Genomic DNA, 15,979 nt, shown 5'->3' with positions numbered 1-15,979 from the left:
GGATGTTTCCTATGGTAAGGGAGTCTAAGGCCAGAGAACAGGACCTCAGAATAGAGGTGCATCCTTTTAGAATGAAGATGAGGAGGAATTCCTTTAGCCAGAGTGGTACATCTGTGGAATTAATTGCCACAGGCAGTGGAGAAGGCCAAGTCTTTGGGTAACTTAAGGCAGAGGTTGATATATTCTTAATAGGTCAGGGCATGAGGGATACGGTGGGGAAGGCAGGAGATTGGGGCTGAGAGGGAAAATGGATCAGCCATGATGAAATGGTGGAGCAGACTTGATGGGCCAAATGGCCTAATTCTGCTCCTATGTCTTATGGTCTATGTGATGTTACTTCTCAGAACTGTCTGTGGTGTGCAGAGACCTGCCCGTTGCCTGGGAACCTTCCTGGTACCTTGTGGAATTTTACATTTGTGACACCATGTCAGTACTGAAAAAACCCTCAGATTTCAGAAGTTTTTGGAGTTTGGAATTTCTGATAAAGGGTACTCAGCCCGTATTTAATTTGAAAGCTATACGACTGCTTTCCCAAAAAAACTTTATTCCATGCTTAAAGATAGTTGACACGAGCTGAAGCTGTAATATTTGTGAAACAGTCACAAGTATTGAGTTGTCTAATAGGATCACCATATACATACAGATTGAAGGGAAGTGCTCATGCTCCATGCTTGAAAACACAGTACAATGATCTTTTTGGTTTCATGAGCCTCTGACATTTTTCTCTTGCATTCCCCACGTTTCCTTTTTAAATTTCCTTAATCAGCTCCTCTAATGAGAGAATGGGGAACTACAATGGAATTAATTTGATTACCTTCAACCTCAGAAATTAAACAGAAAATCTTTGTGAGATTGGACAAATGGCAAGGCATTGATTTCATGTGATATCTGGACTTCAACAATGCAAATAACCTTTATATGTTATACGCAATGTTAAAACTTATTGCTGAGAAATAATTCTGCAGAAAATGCTTGGATTATATTTTGGCAGTCAAAGGTCAACAAAACAGCAAATCAATGACATTTTAAAATTGTCAAATGTTTTATTATGATACAAAATAAACCATCTAATAATGAAGTTATAGTATACTGGCTATTTTTTATTATTATTTATTGACATACTGCGCAGAGTAGGCTAGAACCATGCTGCCCAGCAATCCCCAATTTAATCCTAGCTTAATCACAGAGAATTTACAATGACCAATTAACCTACCAATTGGTAGGTCTTCAGACTGTGGGAGGAAATTGGAGCACCTGGAGGAAACCCAAGTCGTCACAGGGAAAACTACTTAACTTCTTACAGGCAGCAGCAGGAATTGAACCCTGATCGCCTGTACGGTAAAGGTTGTGCTAACCACCATGCTACCGAACCACCTAACTAGTTTAACTTCCCTTTGCAGAGAAAAAATAACTTTTTAAAATGTAAAATATGGTCCATGTAAATATGTTTTATACTTCAATATGATATATTAGCCAGTATACTGTAACTGAAATGCAGCTTGTTTTATTTTCCATTGCATTGAAAAATAACTCTTAAATGTAAAGTATAGTCTGTTTACTGAGTTTCCCATTTCAGTTCTGCTTGGTAATCAGCTGACCCTCTGCTGTTCTTGACTGTCAGAATCAAATTGCCTTAGAAAGCTGACATGCCAAAGCTCTGGAGCTGCCGTGTCATATTCTTAACACTTCAACTCGAGCATTCTCAACCCTGAGCCAACACACATTAATAGCACAGCTTCATGCGATACTCCGTATGCTAGGTCATAATAAAAAGGATATTGCAAAGTATAACACTGATTTTCGACAGCAGAATTGTTTACTAAATAAAATGTAAATGTATTCAAGAGCTAGTTGATCTGGTAAGTTAAAAATGACGTGTTCGTTTGCTGTGATTCAATACATGAGAATACAGTTCTAGAGATACAGCAATGTTGTTTTTTTAAAATGGGAAGAGTTGGGGGAAAGTACCATTTTACTACGGATAGAGCTGTCAGAATTTTAGATGAAAATAGTCATAATAATTTGCTTCTCCATTGCTTTTAATGACTATATTTAGATCTTTATTTAGATTTTGGTATCAATCCAGTAAACACTGTTGCTTTTGTAAATATTCTTGCTCTGGACAGTCTGCTTACTTTAGATCTCTCCAATTGTTTCTCAAATTTTGTAACGGCCTAAGATGTGAACTCTGCTGTTTCAGCCCTGGAGTCATTAATATGTCACAATCATTACTGCATGGAATCGTTCGTTCCTTATGTGCCATGGCACATTCATGGTCTTTCCATGACCATGATTATTTTTAACAATTTTTTTCCTACAGAACAGGCTTGCCATTGCCTTCTTCTGGGCAGTGTCTTTACAAGATTGTTGACCCCAACTATTATCAATACTCTTCAGAGATTGTCTGCTTGGCATCAGTGGTCGCATAACCAGGAACTGCGATATGCACCAGCTGCTCATACAAACATCCATCACCAGCTCGCATGGCTTCACAAGACCCTGATCGTGGGCTAACTAGGTGCTGCACCTTGTCTAAGGGAGACCTGCAGGCTAGAGGATGGAAGAGCCTTATACCTCCTTTGGTAGAGACGATCTCCATCCCATCGCCCTACTGCCTCAAGTAGCACAGATACAGTACATTGAAAGGGAGAAGGGCATTGAAGGATTTGTTTTGATGTAGTTGAGTGGGAAGAGATTTCTGTGGAGCATAAACAATGGTGTAGCTCAAATGAACTGATCAATAGGTTTTTAAGCTATGAATTCAGACTGACAAATTCATTGTATATGTGGAAATCAAACAGAAAACTTGATCTGTGTATTAACTGTTGATTTCTTTCCAATTTTTTCAAATTGTGAATGCATGGTTCTGGCAAATCACACACTCATAAAATTGGTTAGTACAATGGCAGATTATGAAAATTGAGCAATCAAAGTAGTCTGTCCTCGTGTAATACCGATTTGGGTTTGTCTCCGCTACTTCGGGAAACTAATTTAACTAATACAATGTTTGCTGTGCTTTAAAAATGTGACATTCAGCAGTAGGAGATCTTCCTCCCTCCCTCCAAGTGTTTCTAATGTAAGAGATGGCCAAGATTTTGTAGGTTTGTTGATGATTCAGTTTGTCATCATGTTGATGCACCATCAATAACTCACTCTGAGACGTAAGAAGCGTGATATCGGCTTTTATTGACTGGAAGAATGAACAACACTACATCCTGGAGAATGAGGCCGGGCTCAGGCCTCAGGCCTCAATCGCCTTTATACAGGGGTCTGTGGGAGGAGCCACAAGAGCAGTCCAGACAAGTATATGTACGTAGTTCACCACACATGTATCTCTAGTCATTTACACAAGAAGGGTACATTTCAACAACTAAAGCTGGGATTGAGTTTGGATTTCACATTATATGTGTAGTCATCCATATTTACTTTCAGGAGGGGATGGATTGGTAACTGCTCCTCTGCACCCCTCATGCAACAAGGAGGATGAAAGGGCCAGAAGAAAAAAGACAGACAGGCAAATGGAGAGCAAAAGCAGTCTGTTACAAATGTTACTTAATTAATGTTGAGCATGTACCTTTATGCTCATAACATGTGAATAACTGCTCTCTTACTAGAAACTTGAACTGCAGAAACTATCAGAAGCATCAGCCCCTGTAGACAAAGCCACTGAAAAACTTCCAACTTTTAACAAAATCAGTTCTCTAAATACTTTTTGCTTGAAACTCCAGATGGGTTTCCTGAATCTTAGAGAAATACCAAGCCTCTTCTGGCAAGCAAGACAATCTGTGTGTCAATGCCGTTTGCCTGTCTGATTATGGTGTAGTGCCTTTGGAAACTCCACCTCTTCAAGGCAGTGGAGAGTGAGGTCTGTCTCTTGCTGCAGCCACTGCTGACATCTGTGCCAACAGCTGTATAGGTCATTGTACATTTAAGTTTTTTTCCCCCACCTCAGCTTCATCAAGATTATTCTAAATTAGGACAGAACATTAGTCATGTGAATCAATAAGGCTGTTGCATCAAGGAGACATCAGAAGCCAAAAACATCTCATTCTCCTTGGGCAGGAAACAGGTTTATCAAAGGGTTGCCAAAGTTTAAACCTTACTAATGTGTAGGAGGTGATAACCCCTTCCATATCACCTTTGAGGCTCTATCTCAAAATGCAAAATTGTATCAAAACTCTTAAGGGATTTCCCTTAATGGTATGTAATCTGGGAATACTATACCAGCTAGTTGGGTGATGTCACAGCAACAACCTTGCATTCATTATCAGTAAGACCAAAGAACTGATTGTGGACTTCAGAAGGGATATGATGAGGAAGCACTCATCAGTCCTCAAAAGGATCAGAAATGGAAAGAATGAGCAGTTTCAAGTTCCTGGTTGTCAATATCTCTGAGGATCTAACCTGGACCCAATATATTGATGCAGCTACAAAGAAGACATAACAGTGGCTACACTTCATTAGGAGTTTAAGGAGATTTGGTATGTCACCAAAAACATTCAGCACAGGACCGAAGTAAGCAGCAAAGAACTGTAAACTTAGTCAGCTCCATCATCTGTACTAACTTCTGTAGTATTCAAAGAGCAATGCCTCAAAAAGGCCGCATCTATCATTAAGTTCCCCCATCACCCAGGACATGTCCTTTTCTCATTGCTACCATCAGGAAGGAGATACAGAAGCCTAACGGCACACACTTAACTCAGGGACAGTCTCTTCCTCTCTGCCATCAGATTTCTGAATGGACATTGAACCCATGAACACTTCCTCACTATTTTATTAAATTTTAATTTTTTTGCAGTAAATTAATATAGCTTATATAAACTTACTGTAACTCCATTTTTCCCTATTAAAATGTAGTGCGTTGTACTGCTGCCACAAGGTTAACAAATTTCACAATGTATACCAGCAGTATTAAACCCGATTCTGATCCGATTTTGATTCTGACTACTCCAAGGGAATTCTAACGGTCCTTGTCATTTATGTAGACTTCAGACAATGCTTGCATTTTGTACCATCCAGAAGTACCTGGTCTCCACACCAGACCAATGGGTGTCTAGTTGGATACAAAGCCAAACTCCAGACACCAGTCTCCTGACTCCTATGGGAATACCATGAACAAGACCAGAAAGTACACTGAGATTCAAGCAGTCTCCTGCAAAATATTTGGCATTGTCAATAACAAGGGACTACCAGGAAAGACAGACCAGGTGGAGCCAAGTGCAGAGAAGACCAAAGACAAGGATGGAGTGGAACAAAGAACACTTACCAGAGGATTACTCACACTCTTCTTCTTGTTTTACGGTGGTCGGCACCCACCTTAATAGTGCATTAGCGCCACCTTCTGCTCCGGAGTGTGGATCAGATGATAGATCCACATTCTAAATTCCTTCACCCATTCACGCACACACACCCACCCTATCTACATTTTATCCTTTCTTCTTTGGCCATCCTAGTACACTATTCCTGCTTATCCATCGTATCCTATTTTAAAAACTCCTGTATCCCTTAAGAAAGCTCAAAGTACCCTGACCTGTGCTCTCTCACCCATGCCCAGTAACCCTTTTAATGTGAATTCCTGCACCCCCACTTCCCTTAGATTAATTCTCATCATCTCTCTCTGTATCCCATACTTGCAACTCAGAATTACATGTTCTGCTGACTCCTCTTCCTGACATTCCTCACACAATCCTGTCTGGTGTTTCCCTATCATTTTCAATGTTTTGTTTAGTGCACAGGGCCCCAGCCTTAACCTAATCCACACAGTTTCCTCTCTTCTGTATCCACTGCCTACCCTAGTACCTGTAACACTCTTTTGTGTTTGATATAAATGCCTCCCTTTCCCCTCTGTCTCATCCTTCTTGCCACATTTGGATGATTTTGTTCCCAGATTACACACTTAGCCTCTGCTTTGCTGATACTAATGTGCAATTTCTATATTTTCTTTCTTTAATGCCCTCTTTGCCAACTCATCCACCCTCTCATTCCCCTTCACCCCTACATGATCTGGAACCCATAGAAATTTAACCTGACCTCCCTGATTTGCAACTCTTGTGACTGACTGAAGGACTTCATAAAGTACATCTTGCTGGCTGTTTGAGTGAAAAGACCTTAAACCTGCTAGAACTGAGGATGAATCTGAGTATATCAACACTTTGACTAGTCTAGCTTTCTCCACCCATTGCAACGCAACCAACACTGCCAACATCTCCACTGTAAACACCATTAACTTATTAGATGTTCTTCTGCTGATTCCAATTTCTTTTGCTGGTATAGCCACCCCAAACCCTGTCACTCCTGTTTCAGGTTCCTTAGCACCATCCGTATAAATCTGAGTATAATCACTATACTTTTCCATCACATTACAGTTAAATGCACTGAGCAAATCAGTTTTATATTTTCCTTTCCTTTTTACCTCTAACAAATGCCAGTCTATGTCAGGCCATTCAATCTTCCATGGAGCTACAACCAGATAAATTACTGAAGGACTTATCATTAGATCAAACACTCCACATTCTTTAGCAATATCATTCCCTACCTGACTAAAGTTATCCCTCTGAAACTTCCCATTCTCCCAGCACTCCTGCAACAATCCTTTTGCAGGGTGAGAATCAATGTTCCCCTGCAAATTAGCCCTGCAAATCAATTGCTTCCTTCTTCGTTCCAAAGGCATTACTCCCAATTCTACCTGTAGGACTGATACTGATATTTTAAAAGCCCCACTGCACATTCTCAAAGCCTGAGCCTGAATCACATAGTTTCCTTATAAGAAACCTAGCTGCTGATCCATATGCTACACTTCCATAGTCCAACACAGATCTTACTAAAGATCATACGTTCTCATCAACACTGAACAACTTGTTCCCCATTCCCTACCAATCAAACATCTCATCACATTTATTACTTTTTCCACATTTCTCAACTTTCCTTATATGGTCTGCCCATGTTAACTGTGAATCAAATATAACTCCCGGAAATTTAAATGATCCAACTCTTTCTTATTCTATCCCATACATCCTTAACTTTTTCCCTACCTCAGTTCTTTTCCTGGTGAAACATACAGTTTGAGTTTTTTCTACTGAAAATCTACATCCCCAGTCATAACCCCACTCCACCATTTCATCAATTGCTCCTTGTAGCTTCCTGATTATATGCTCCATGTTCCTACCTCTTTTCCACAAGGCCCCATCATCCACAAACAGTGACCTACCTATATCCACTGGTACCTTTGTGAAGACATCATTGATCATAATCAGATGAAAAGTAACGGGCTAATCACACTACCTTGAGGTGTGCCATTTCCCCACTGTGTACTGATTTGATAACTCTGACCTAATCCAAACTTGAATTTTCTTAGCAAACAAAATATCTTTTATCCAATTAAAAACTCTCCTACCAACCCCCATCTTGTGCAGTTTAATTAACAATCCTTCTTTCCACATCATGTCATAGGCTTTTTCTATGTCAAAAACACTGAAACTACTGACTCTTTATTTGCCTGGGCCTTCCTTATTTCTGTCTCTAACCTTATCACTGAGTCCATGGATTCCTTCCCTGCCTGGTAATCTTCCCTCCTCCCACGCTCTGTTGTAAAGATGCAGCAACTTCAAGGGTGCTCCTTCTCCTAGATTTATTAGCATAATATAGCATATCAGATCTTTCTTTGGGGAGGTTGGTCTCAATCTCTTTATTGCTCTCACCATCTTTGCCAACGTAAATGGTTCATCAATAATATCAGTTTCTTCCCTCCTGTTTAACACACCTGGGTGTTGACTCATTGTTCTTTCCCTTCTTTTTTCAGCCAAATTTTCTGAACTATGCATTTTTTTGTTTTTTACAAACAACTTGACCATGATCTCAGCCTTACACATACACCCAAAACTGAGGGAACTTAAATAGAGAAATGAGATATGGCTCAGTTGCACTGATTACTAAAACAAGACACTGGTGGAAATAATCAACCAATAATCAGGGGAGGAGAAACATCAGCACCTTGAGGACTCTGGTGGTCAGACTGAAGTATGACATTATCAAGAGAAATGATTCTGCTCCTGAACCATTATGTGAGTGCACTTTAGTATATCCCACACAGTCCTTAGAAAACAAGGTGGCTTATTATAGTTATCACATCTTGGCCATAAGGTAGATGTAGAGTAGATGTGGAAAGGATGTGTCATATGGTGGGAGAGTCTTGGACAAGAGGGCACAGCCTCAGGATAGAGTGGTGCCCTTTCAAAACAGAAATGTGGAGAAATTTCTTTAGCCAAATGGTGGTGAATTTGTTGCCACATGCAGCTGTGGAGGCCAGGTCATTGGGTGTATTTAAGGCAGCGATTGATAGATTTTTGATTGGACTGGGCATCAAAGGTTACAGGGAAAAGGCTGGGAACTGGGATTGAGGAGGAGATAGAAAAAAGGATCAGCCATGATTGAATGGCAAAGCAGACTCGATGGGCCAGAAAGCCTATTTCTGCTCCTATGTCTTATGGTCTTATAATGCAGAATCACTCTTGTTAGAAGGAGAGGGAAAATGAATGGGAGAAAACAATGATCTATGACTGTGGAGTTGCTGATCTACCTTTGGTTCGACTGTGATGCCTGAGCTGAATCTCTGATACCCGATTAACACAGCAGGTTCATGGCAGCATGCAACCTGCACAACGATGAAGCTTGGATGGATAAGTGGCCAGTAACAAATACACTGAACGACTGCCAGGGTACAATAATCTATAAGTTTATCCATTGATGTTTAATATTGAATGATATTATTATTATCTAATCTCTCATCTCAGCACTTCCTATTTATCCATCCAAGTGTAAATATCATCCTGCCTTGCTGCATGCTTTTTATCTACTCTGTTATGAATGGCCTTGAACATTGTGATATCAGTAAGGAATATCATTACTTCTCACGAAGAAGGAAAGTCATTGATGGGATAACTAAAGATGATTGGACCAAGGGCACTGTCCTGAGGAACTCGTGCATCTTTTTAATGGGGCTGAAGTCTCCATCGTAACAATTTTTCTTTGTGTAAGGTGTATTTACCAATGATACTTGTTGCATTTAATTTAACATTGATATCACATTCAGTCAATTTTGCCTTGATATGAAGAGCAGTCACTTTGACCCCAGCTCTGGAATTCAGTCCTTTGGTCCATAAGACATAGGAGAAGAACTGGGCCACTTGGCCCATCAAGTCTGCTCCACCATTCCATCACGGCTGATTTCTTGTTCCTCTCAACTCCATTCTCCTGCTTTCTCTCTGTAACCTTTGATGCCCTGATTAACCAAGAATCTATCAAACTCTGCTTTAAATATACTCAAAGACTTGGCTTCCATAGCAGTCCTTATTTTTGGTCCAATTTGGGCATGGTGAGTAAGCAATGTTTAGGGGCACTGTCAACCGTATCTTTTATTGTCTTGATAATGATTGAGAGATGAGTAATTATGCAGTGACTAGCTGTCTGAAATTGTTGTGCTTTGAGGACACCTGGGCAATTTCTTACATGGTCAGGGAAACATCAGTATTGTAACTAGACTGGCACAGTTTGGGTTGAGGTGTGATTAGTTACGAAGTGCACGTCTTCAGTATATGGGCTAGAAAGTTGTCAGATCCTTATGTTCTTCCTGTGTCCATTGTTCTTAAATGTTTCTTGAGATCTTATGAATTAAAGCAAATTTACCATTGACTGATTTCTATGATGGTAGCAACCTTCACATAACCAAAATGGTCTAAAATAATTTGTGGTCTAAAATGAATCAGCCACTTAATATTTGCAGCTGAAGATCATTGCAAAAGCTTCAGCAAAATGTCTGCCACTCATTTGATGAGCAGTCCTTTCACTAAGGATGGGGGAGTGCTTGGACCTACTCAACCTACTTGTTATCTAACTTGACCCAAGATATGGTTGGTTCTGGAGGGGCAGCTTTTCAGCCAGGATGTTCTCCAGACTTTTTGCAGCAAACTGAAAGTGGCTTTTTTATATAAGAGATGTGGGCTTCATAGAGTGGGCCAGCATTTATTGTTTATCCCAAGTGGCCCTTGAGCAGATGGTGATGAATGGCCTTCTTGAATGTGATTAGGGACAGAGTTTCAAGATTTTGACCCAGTGCTGGTGAAGGAACAGCAATATATTTCCAAGTCAAGGTGGTTTTTGGCTTGGCGGGTAACCTCTATATTGTGATGTTTCCATATTTTTGCTGCCACTACCCTTTTGTCTGGTGGAGGTTGTGAGTTTGAAAGGTGCAGTGTAAAGAGTTTTGGTGAGTTGCTGAAGTGTGTCCTGGAGATGGTACGAACTTCTGTTGCTGTGCATTGATGGAAAAGGGAATGAATGGTTGTGGCGGTATTCCTATCGAGTGAGCTGCTATATCCTATATGGCGTTAAGCTTCTTGAAGCTGCACTCATACACACAAACGGACAGTATTCCAACACATTGCTCCCTTAAATAAAAATAGAAGCAGCAGTAGGCTGTTTGGCTCCATGCACCTGCTCCAGCACTTATGATCAGAGCTGGCTTTCTACCTTCATCACTTTCTGCACTAATCTCACACCTCTTTCATTCCCTTAATATCCAAATATCTATTGATGGCTGTCTCGAATATATGCAATGACCTCTTGGTAATGAAGACCAATGAATTGCTATCTTGAGAAGGAAACATTTCTTTTCATCTCTGTCCTGTATGGTCTACTCGTATTTTGAGTCTGTGACCCCTAATTCTCACCATACCAGCCAGCAGAAACAGCATCTCTGCACCTTTTGAAAAAGAATTATATGTTTCAATTGTATCACCTTAAATTTTCATAAGCAGAAGAGAGTATAGATCGAGTGTACTTAAACACTCCTCAAGGGGTAATCCCCACCCATCCCAGGAAACAATCTGATAAACTTCTGTTGCATTCCTTCCATTATGTATTCTTTTTTAGGTGGGGAAATTGAATCTGTACACAATATTCCAGGCGTGGTTTCCCAAGTGCTCTATATAATTAGAATAGGAGGTTGTTACTTTTGTACCCAAATTCTCTTGCTATTAAAGTCCTACATACTAGTTGCCTTCCTGGTTGTCTACATATCCATTAACACGGAGTGAATCTATTTCAGGGGAGTGATTGCATTCCAGTGTCTGTAAAGGAAAGTTGGTCATTACATTAGGAATGAATTGAATGCAATTATTATGTCTTCTATTATCTTTGATCACCTTTGTCACATTTGCTGTTTTGATCGCCATTGTGGGTTTGTAGCAGCTTCTTATCCTGCTCTGTTAATATGCTATTCATTTGGGACAGGGGCACCCAACCTGGGTCCATGGACCCCTTGCATAATGGCGTTGGTCTATGGTTTAACAAACGTTGGGAACTTCTGATTTAGAACATGGATGAATGGTTTCCAATGTTCTTTAAAGCAGAATTAAAAGACTAATAAAGGGTTTAACATGGAGTTTTACTACAAAAGAGTTCTACGAGAGTGCAAGGAAATGAAGAAATAATCAAACAAAAGCACTTAACCCACGTGTGTACCTCTTGCTGAAAGCGAAAAAGACCGTCTTCTATTCCTGCTGTTTTTTGCCTTAACCTGGTCTTCCTTGCTTGGTGCACATTCTGTGCTCCTTTTCCACCTGCTTCGAATGCAGCAAATCAAAAACACAAAAGATTCTGCTGATGCTGGAAATCCAGAGAAGAACACACAAAATGCTGGTCAGGCAGCACCTGTGGAAATGAATGAACAACTGATGTTTCAGGTCGAGATTTTTAATCAGCATTGGAAAGGAAGGGGAAGATGCCAGAGTAAGAAAGGTAGGTGGAGGGGAAGGAGTACAAGCTAGACGATGATAGGTGAAGCCAGGTGGGTGTGTTGGTGGGGGCTGGGTGGGGAATGAAGTAAGAAGCTGGGAGGTGATAGGTGGAAAATGTACGTCTGGAAAAGAAGGAATCCGATAGGAGAGTAGAGTGGATCATGAGAGAAAGGAAAGGAAGAAGGGCACCAGGGAAAGGTGATAAGTAGGTGAGGTGAAGAGGTCAGAGGCCAGAGTGAGGAATTGAAGAAGAGGGAAGGGGGAGGGGGAAACCAGAAGTTGGAGAAATCTATGTTCATGCCATCAGGTTAGAGGCTACTTCTGCTCCATCTACAAAAAGTGGGATTGCCGGGTGGCCAACCATTTTAATTCCTAACTCCATTCCCATTCTGTCCAGTCAGTCCATAGTCTTCCCTTCTGCTATGATGAGCCCACTCTCAGGATGGAGAAGCAACACCTCCAACCTGATGGTATGAGCATTGTTTTCTCCAACTTCCAGTTATTCTCCCCTCCACTTCCCTCCTTTTCAATTCCCCACTCTGGGCTCTTACCGCTTCTCCTCACCTGCCAACACTTCCTCCAGTCCCTTCGTCCTTCCCTTTTTCCTATTGTCCACTCTTGTCTCCTGTCACTCTTTCTTCTCTAGTTTCTTACCCTTTCCTCCCAGATCCTTGCATTATCCTTCAGTCCCCCACCCACCTGGCTTCACCTTCTAGCTTCTCTTCTCCTATCACCTTATTCTGGCACCTTCCCCTTTCCTTTCCAGTTGTGATGAAGGGTCCCGGCCCGAAATATTGACTCTCTAATTGTCTCCATCAATTGCTGATTGATCTGCTGAGTTCCTCCAGCGTTGTGTGGATGTGCTCCAAATGCAGTTTTTCTTCGGATTGCAGAATTATTTAATATGCTACATGCTCTTCCAGCCCAATTATCTGCTTCATTCAGCAACATACCTATCTAACTCGAGCCTAATCACAGGACAATTTACAATGGCCAATTGACCTACTAACCGGTATATCTTTGGACTTTGGGAGGAAACCAGAGCACCTGGAGGAAACCCATGTGTGGCTCTACTCAGAGGGTCAGTCAACATCTATAAATTTAATGTTTCCAACTCAGTGATTTAAAACAAATTCTAAAGAAGGCTAACTCAATTTCTCTTTCCTTCAATACCTGCTTATGTCCAAAAAGTTATATTTTCTATCTTTTACTCTCATAATCTTTTCACTTTAAGACCAATGAAAGTCTCAACTGATTAATTTCTACTTAGCCTTTCCCACATGTTTAATGTTATTCCCAATAAAACCCCAAATTCTTTCAGTGTAATTATTCACTGTTAGCGCCCTCAAGTGCAGGGAGATTGATTCTGACTATAATTCCAGCATCTTCTTCAATTTTGTTCATACTAACAACCTTAGGTACACAGTGGCCCAGAAATACAGAAGTGAATTAATCTTTCATTCCATCATCCTTGATTATGATTGGCTCCCTCAGCAGTACACTCAGTGGCCACTTTATTAGGTACACCTGTACACCTGCTTCTTAATGCAAATATTTAATCAGCCAATTATGAGGCAGCATCTCAGAGCACAAACGCATGCAGCCATGGTCAAGAGGTTCAGACGAAACATCAAAATACAGAAGAAATGTGATCTAAGTGACTTTGGAATGAATGTTGGTACCAGATGAAGTGATCTGAGTACCTGCTAACTGCTCAATTTTCATGTACAGCAGTCTCTAGAGTTTACAAGAGAATGGTGTGAGAAACAATAAAAACATCCAGTCAGTGGCAGTTTTGTGGGGGAACAAAATGCCTTTTGTTAATGAGGGAATCATAAACAAGAGAGAATCTGCAGACGCTGGAAATCTGAGCAACACACACAAAATCCTAGAGGAACTCAGCAGGCCGGGCAGCATCTATGGAAAAAAGTACAGTCAATGTTTCGGGCATTACCACAGTGGTATGCAGAAGAATGTCTCTGAACACACAACACATTGAACCTTGAAGTGGACGGAGTACAGCAGCAGAAGACCATGAGCATACATGCAGTGACAGGGGATACCTAATAAAATTGCCCCAGTGTTTATAATTAAGCGCCATCCAAAAGCATCTACCAGTTCTCTGTATTCTTCAGCTCATGAAGTTGATGTAAGTGAAAGCTCGTAACAAGCATGGCATCAGACACCCGAATTAACAGATCTTTCAGTATATACAGATTTCTTTTTCTGATCCATGGGCTGCTGTCCCCTGTATCTGATTGCTACCATTTGTATGTGTCCCTGATAGGCATGCAAAAACAGTAAGGTCACAGTATGATTCAGTGGTGGCACTGTGTTTAAATTACTGATCTGGGAACTCTGATGCATGAGTTCAAATCTTAACATGGCAGCTGTCAAAGATCTGGAACTTGAACAACTGTTAGCCTTTTTAATGATGACTACAAAACTACCATTTTGTTGTTTATCTCTTCTAGTCCACTATAGTCTTCAGAGAAAGAAATCTCTTAACTTTACTGGACTTTATGTGGCTCCAGAACTGCGGTAAAATGGTTGAATCATAACCTCAAAGATATCAACCTTACGCACTTGATATATGAGGTCTGGCTTTCTGCTTTTCCGTGCGTTTCTCTGAGCTATTATCAGCAACAGGTTATTGGGAAAACTATTATTATTCATCTTGTAGTGGTTTCCTTAAAGATAGAATGCAATATGTCTGTAATCATTTTATAATTTTAAAATACTATAATTTTAATACAGAACATGGAGCAACACAGGCTAGTCCTTTGCCTAGAGTTTTGCATGCAATGAAGATGCAAAGAATAATATTTGTTTGCTTGTCCAGGCTTTTCTCAGAATCTCTTCCAAAAATAGTTTTAAGTTCCATACTAAGTGGACTGTATAATCCTCTCTGGAGCCACTTTGAAAATATGACAGTGTTTGTTTTTATTCAGTTTAACTATGGTAAATTGAATTAGTAAATTGGTTTATTATTGGTGCAGGTACCAATAAAATATTGTTTTGCATGCACCCAGACAGATTGCTTTATCATATCAGTGAATTGAGGTAGTACAAGGGAGAACAATAGAATGCAGAACAAAGTATTACAGCGACAGAGAAAGTACGGCACAGACAAACAATAGCGTGCAAAGCCATAACGAGGTAGATTCTGAGGTCAGGAGTCTGTCTTATCATATGAAGTCTTATAATAGCAGGGCAGAAACTGTCCTTGAGCCTGGTGGTATGTGCTGTCCAAGGAGGGGTGGGGGGGGGGGAAGTGGTGGAGGGAGAGAATTACTGGGGCAAGTGGTGTCTTTGATTATGTCAGCTACTTTACCGAGGCAGCAAGAAGTATAGGCAAAGGCATAGGAAGAGAAGTTGTTTTCCATGATGCGCTGAGCTGTGACCATAATTTGTTTATGAAACAGATGGTCAGATCTGCTAAACTGCATCAACTCGTTCTGTTCAATATTCTGTTCTCTTCACTGATATTATCTCCATGAGATTCATTTACTGCCTTCGTTCTTCCCATTATTAAGTTTTGGTTCTATTGCATCACTGTGATTACTAAAGATAACTGACTCGCATCCAGGTTAAACTGATTTTAGATTTGCACATATCCTTTAATAATAATAATAGCGACATTATTTTCCAGATTTTTCCCTATCATAAACATTTTAAACTGTTATCTGCATTCATACAAAAGGTATCTGAAAAAATATAAACTCAAGAGATTCTACGGATGCTGGAAATATGGAATTACACACACAAAATGCTGGAGGAACTCAACAGGTCAGGCAGCATCTATGGAAATGAATAAGCAGTCAACATTTTGGGCCAAGACCTTTCTTCAGGACTGGAAAGAAAGGGGGAAGATGCCAGAATAAAAAGGTGTGGGGAGGGAATGGAGGAAAAGCTAAAAGCAGGTGGGTGAGAAAGGTAAAGGGCCAGAGAAAAAGGAATCTGAACAGAGAAGAAAGTGGACCATAGGAGAAAGGGAAGAAGGAGGGGCACCAGGGGGAGGTGATAGGCAGATGAGGTAAATAGGTAAGAGGCCAGAGTGGAGAATAGAAGAAGAGGAAGGGGAAAAAATTACTCGAAGAAGAAATCAGTGTTCATGCCATCTGGTTGAGGCTACCTAGACAGAATCTGAGGTGTTGCTCCTCCATCCTGAGAGTGGCCTCATCAAG

The 15,979-nt window shown here is 40.6% G+C and overlaps 1 protein-coding gene across 1 annotated transcript in view; it reads left to right on the top strand.

The window, feature by feature from the left end:
• Positions 1 to 1,766: 1,766 nt before the first annotated feature.
• The window catches only part of LOC140715456 (uncharacterized), a 274,016-nt gene continuing 259,803 nt past the window's right edge, over positions 1,767 to 15,979 (top strand). The window contains exon 1 of the mRNA XM_073027670.1: positions 1,767 to 1,859. The gene's annotated coding sequence lies outside the window, so the exon portion shown is untranslated. The remainder of the gene's footprint in view (positions 1,860 to 15,979) is intronic.

This window comes from Hemitrygon akajei, chromosome 23 (assembly GCF_048418815.1).
Source record: "Hemitrygon akajei chromosome 23, sHemAka1.3, whole genome shotgun sequence".
Lineage (NCBI taxonomy): Eukaryota > Metazoa > Chordata > Chondrichthyes > Myliobatiformes > Dasyatidae > Hemitrygon > Hemitrygon akajei.
The sequence above is the reverse complement of the archived record's forward strand: the minus strand, read 5'-3'. Positions and strand labels throughout refer to the sequence as shown.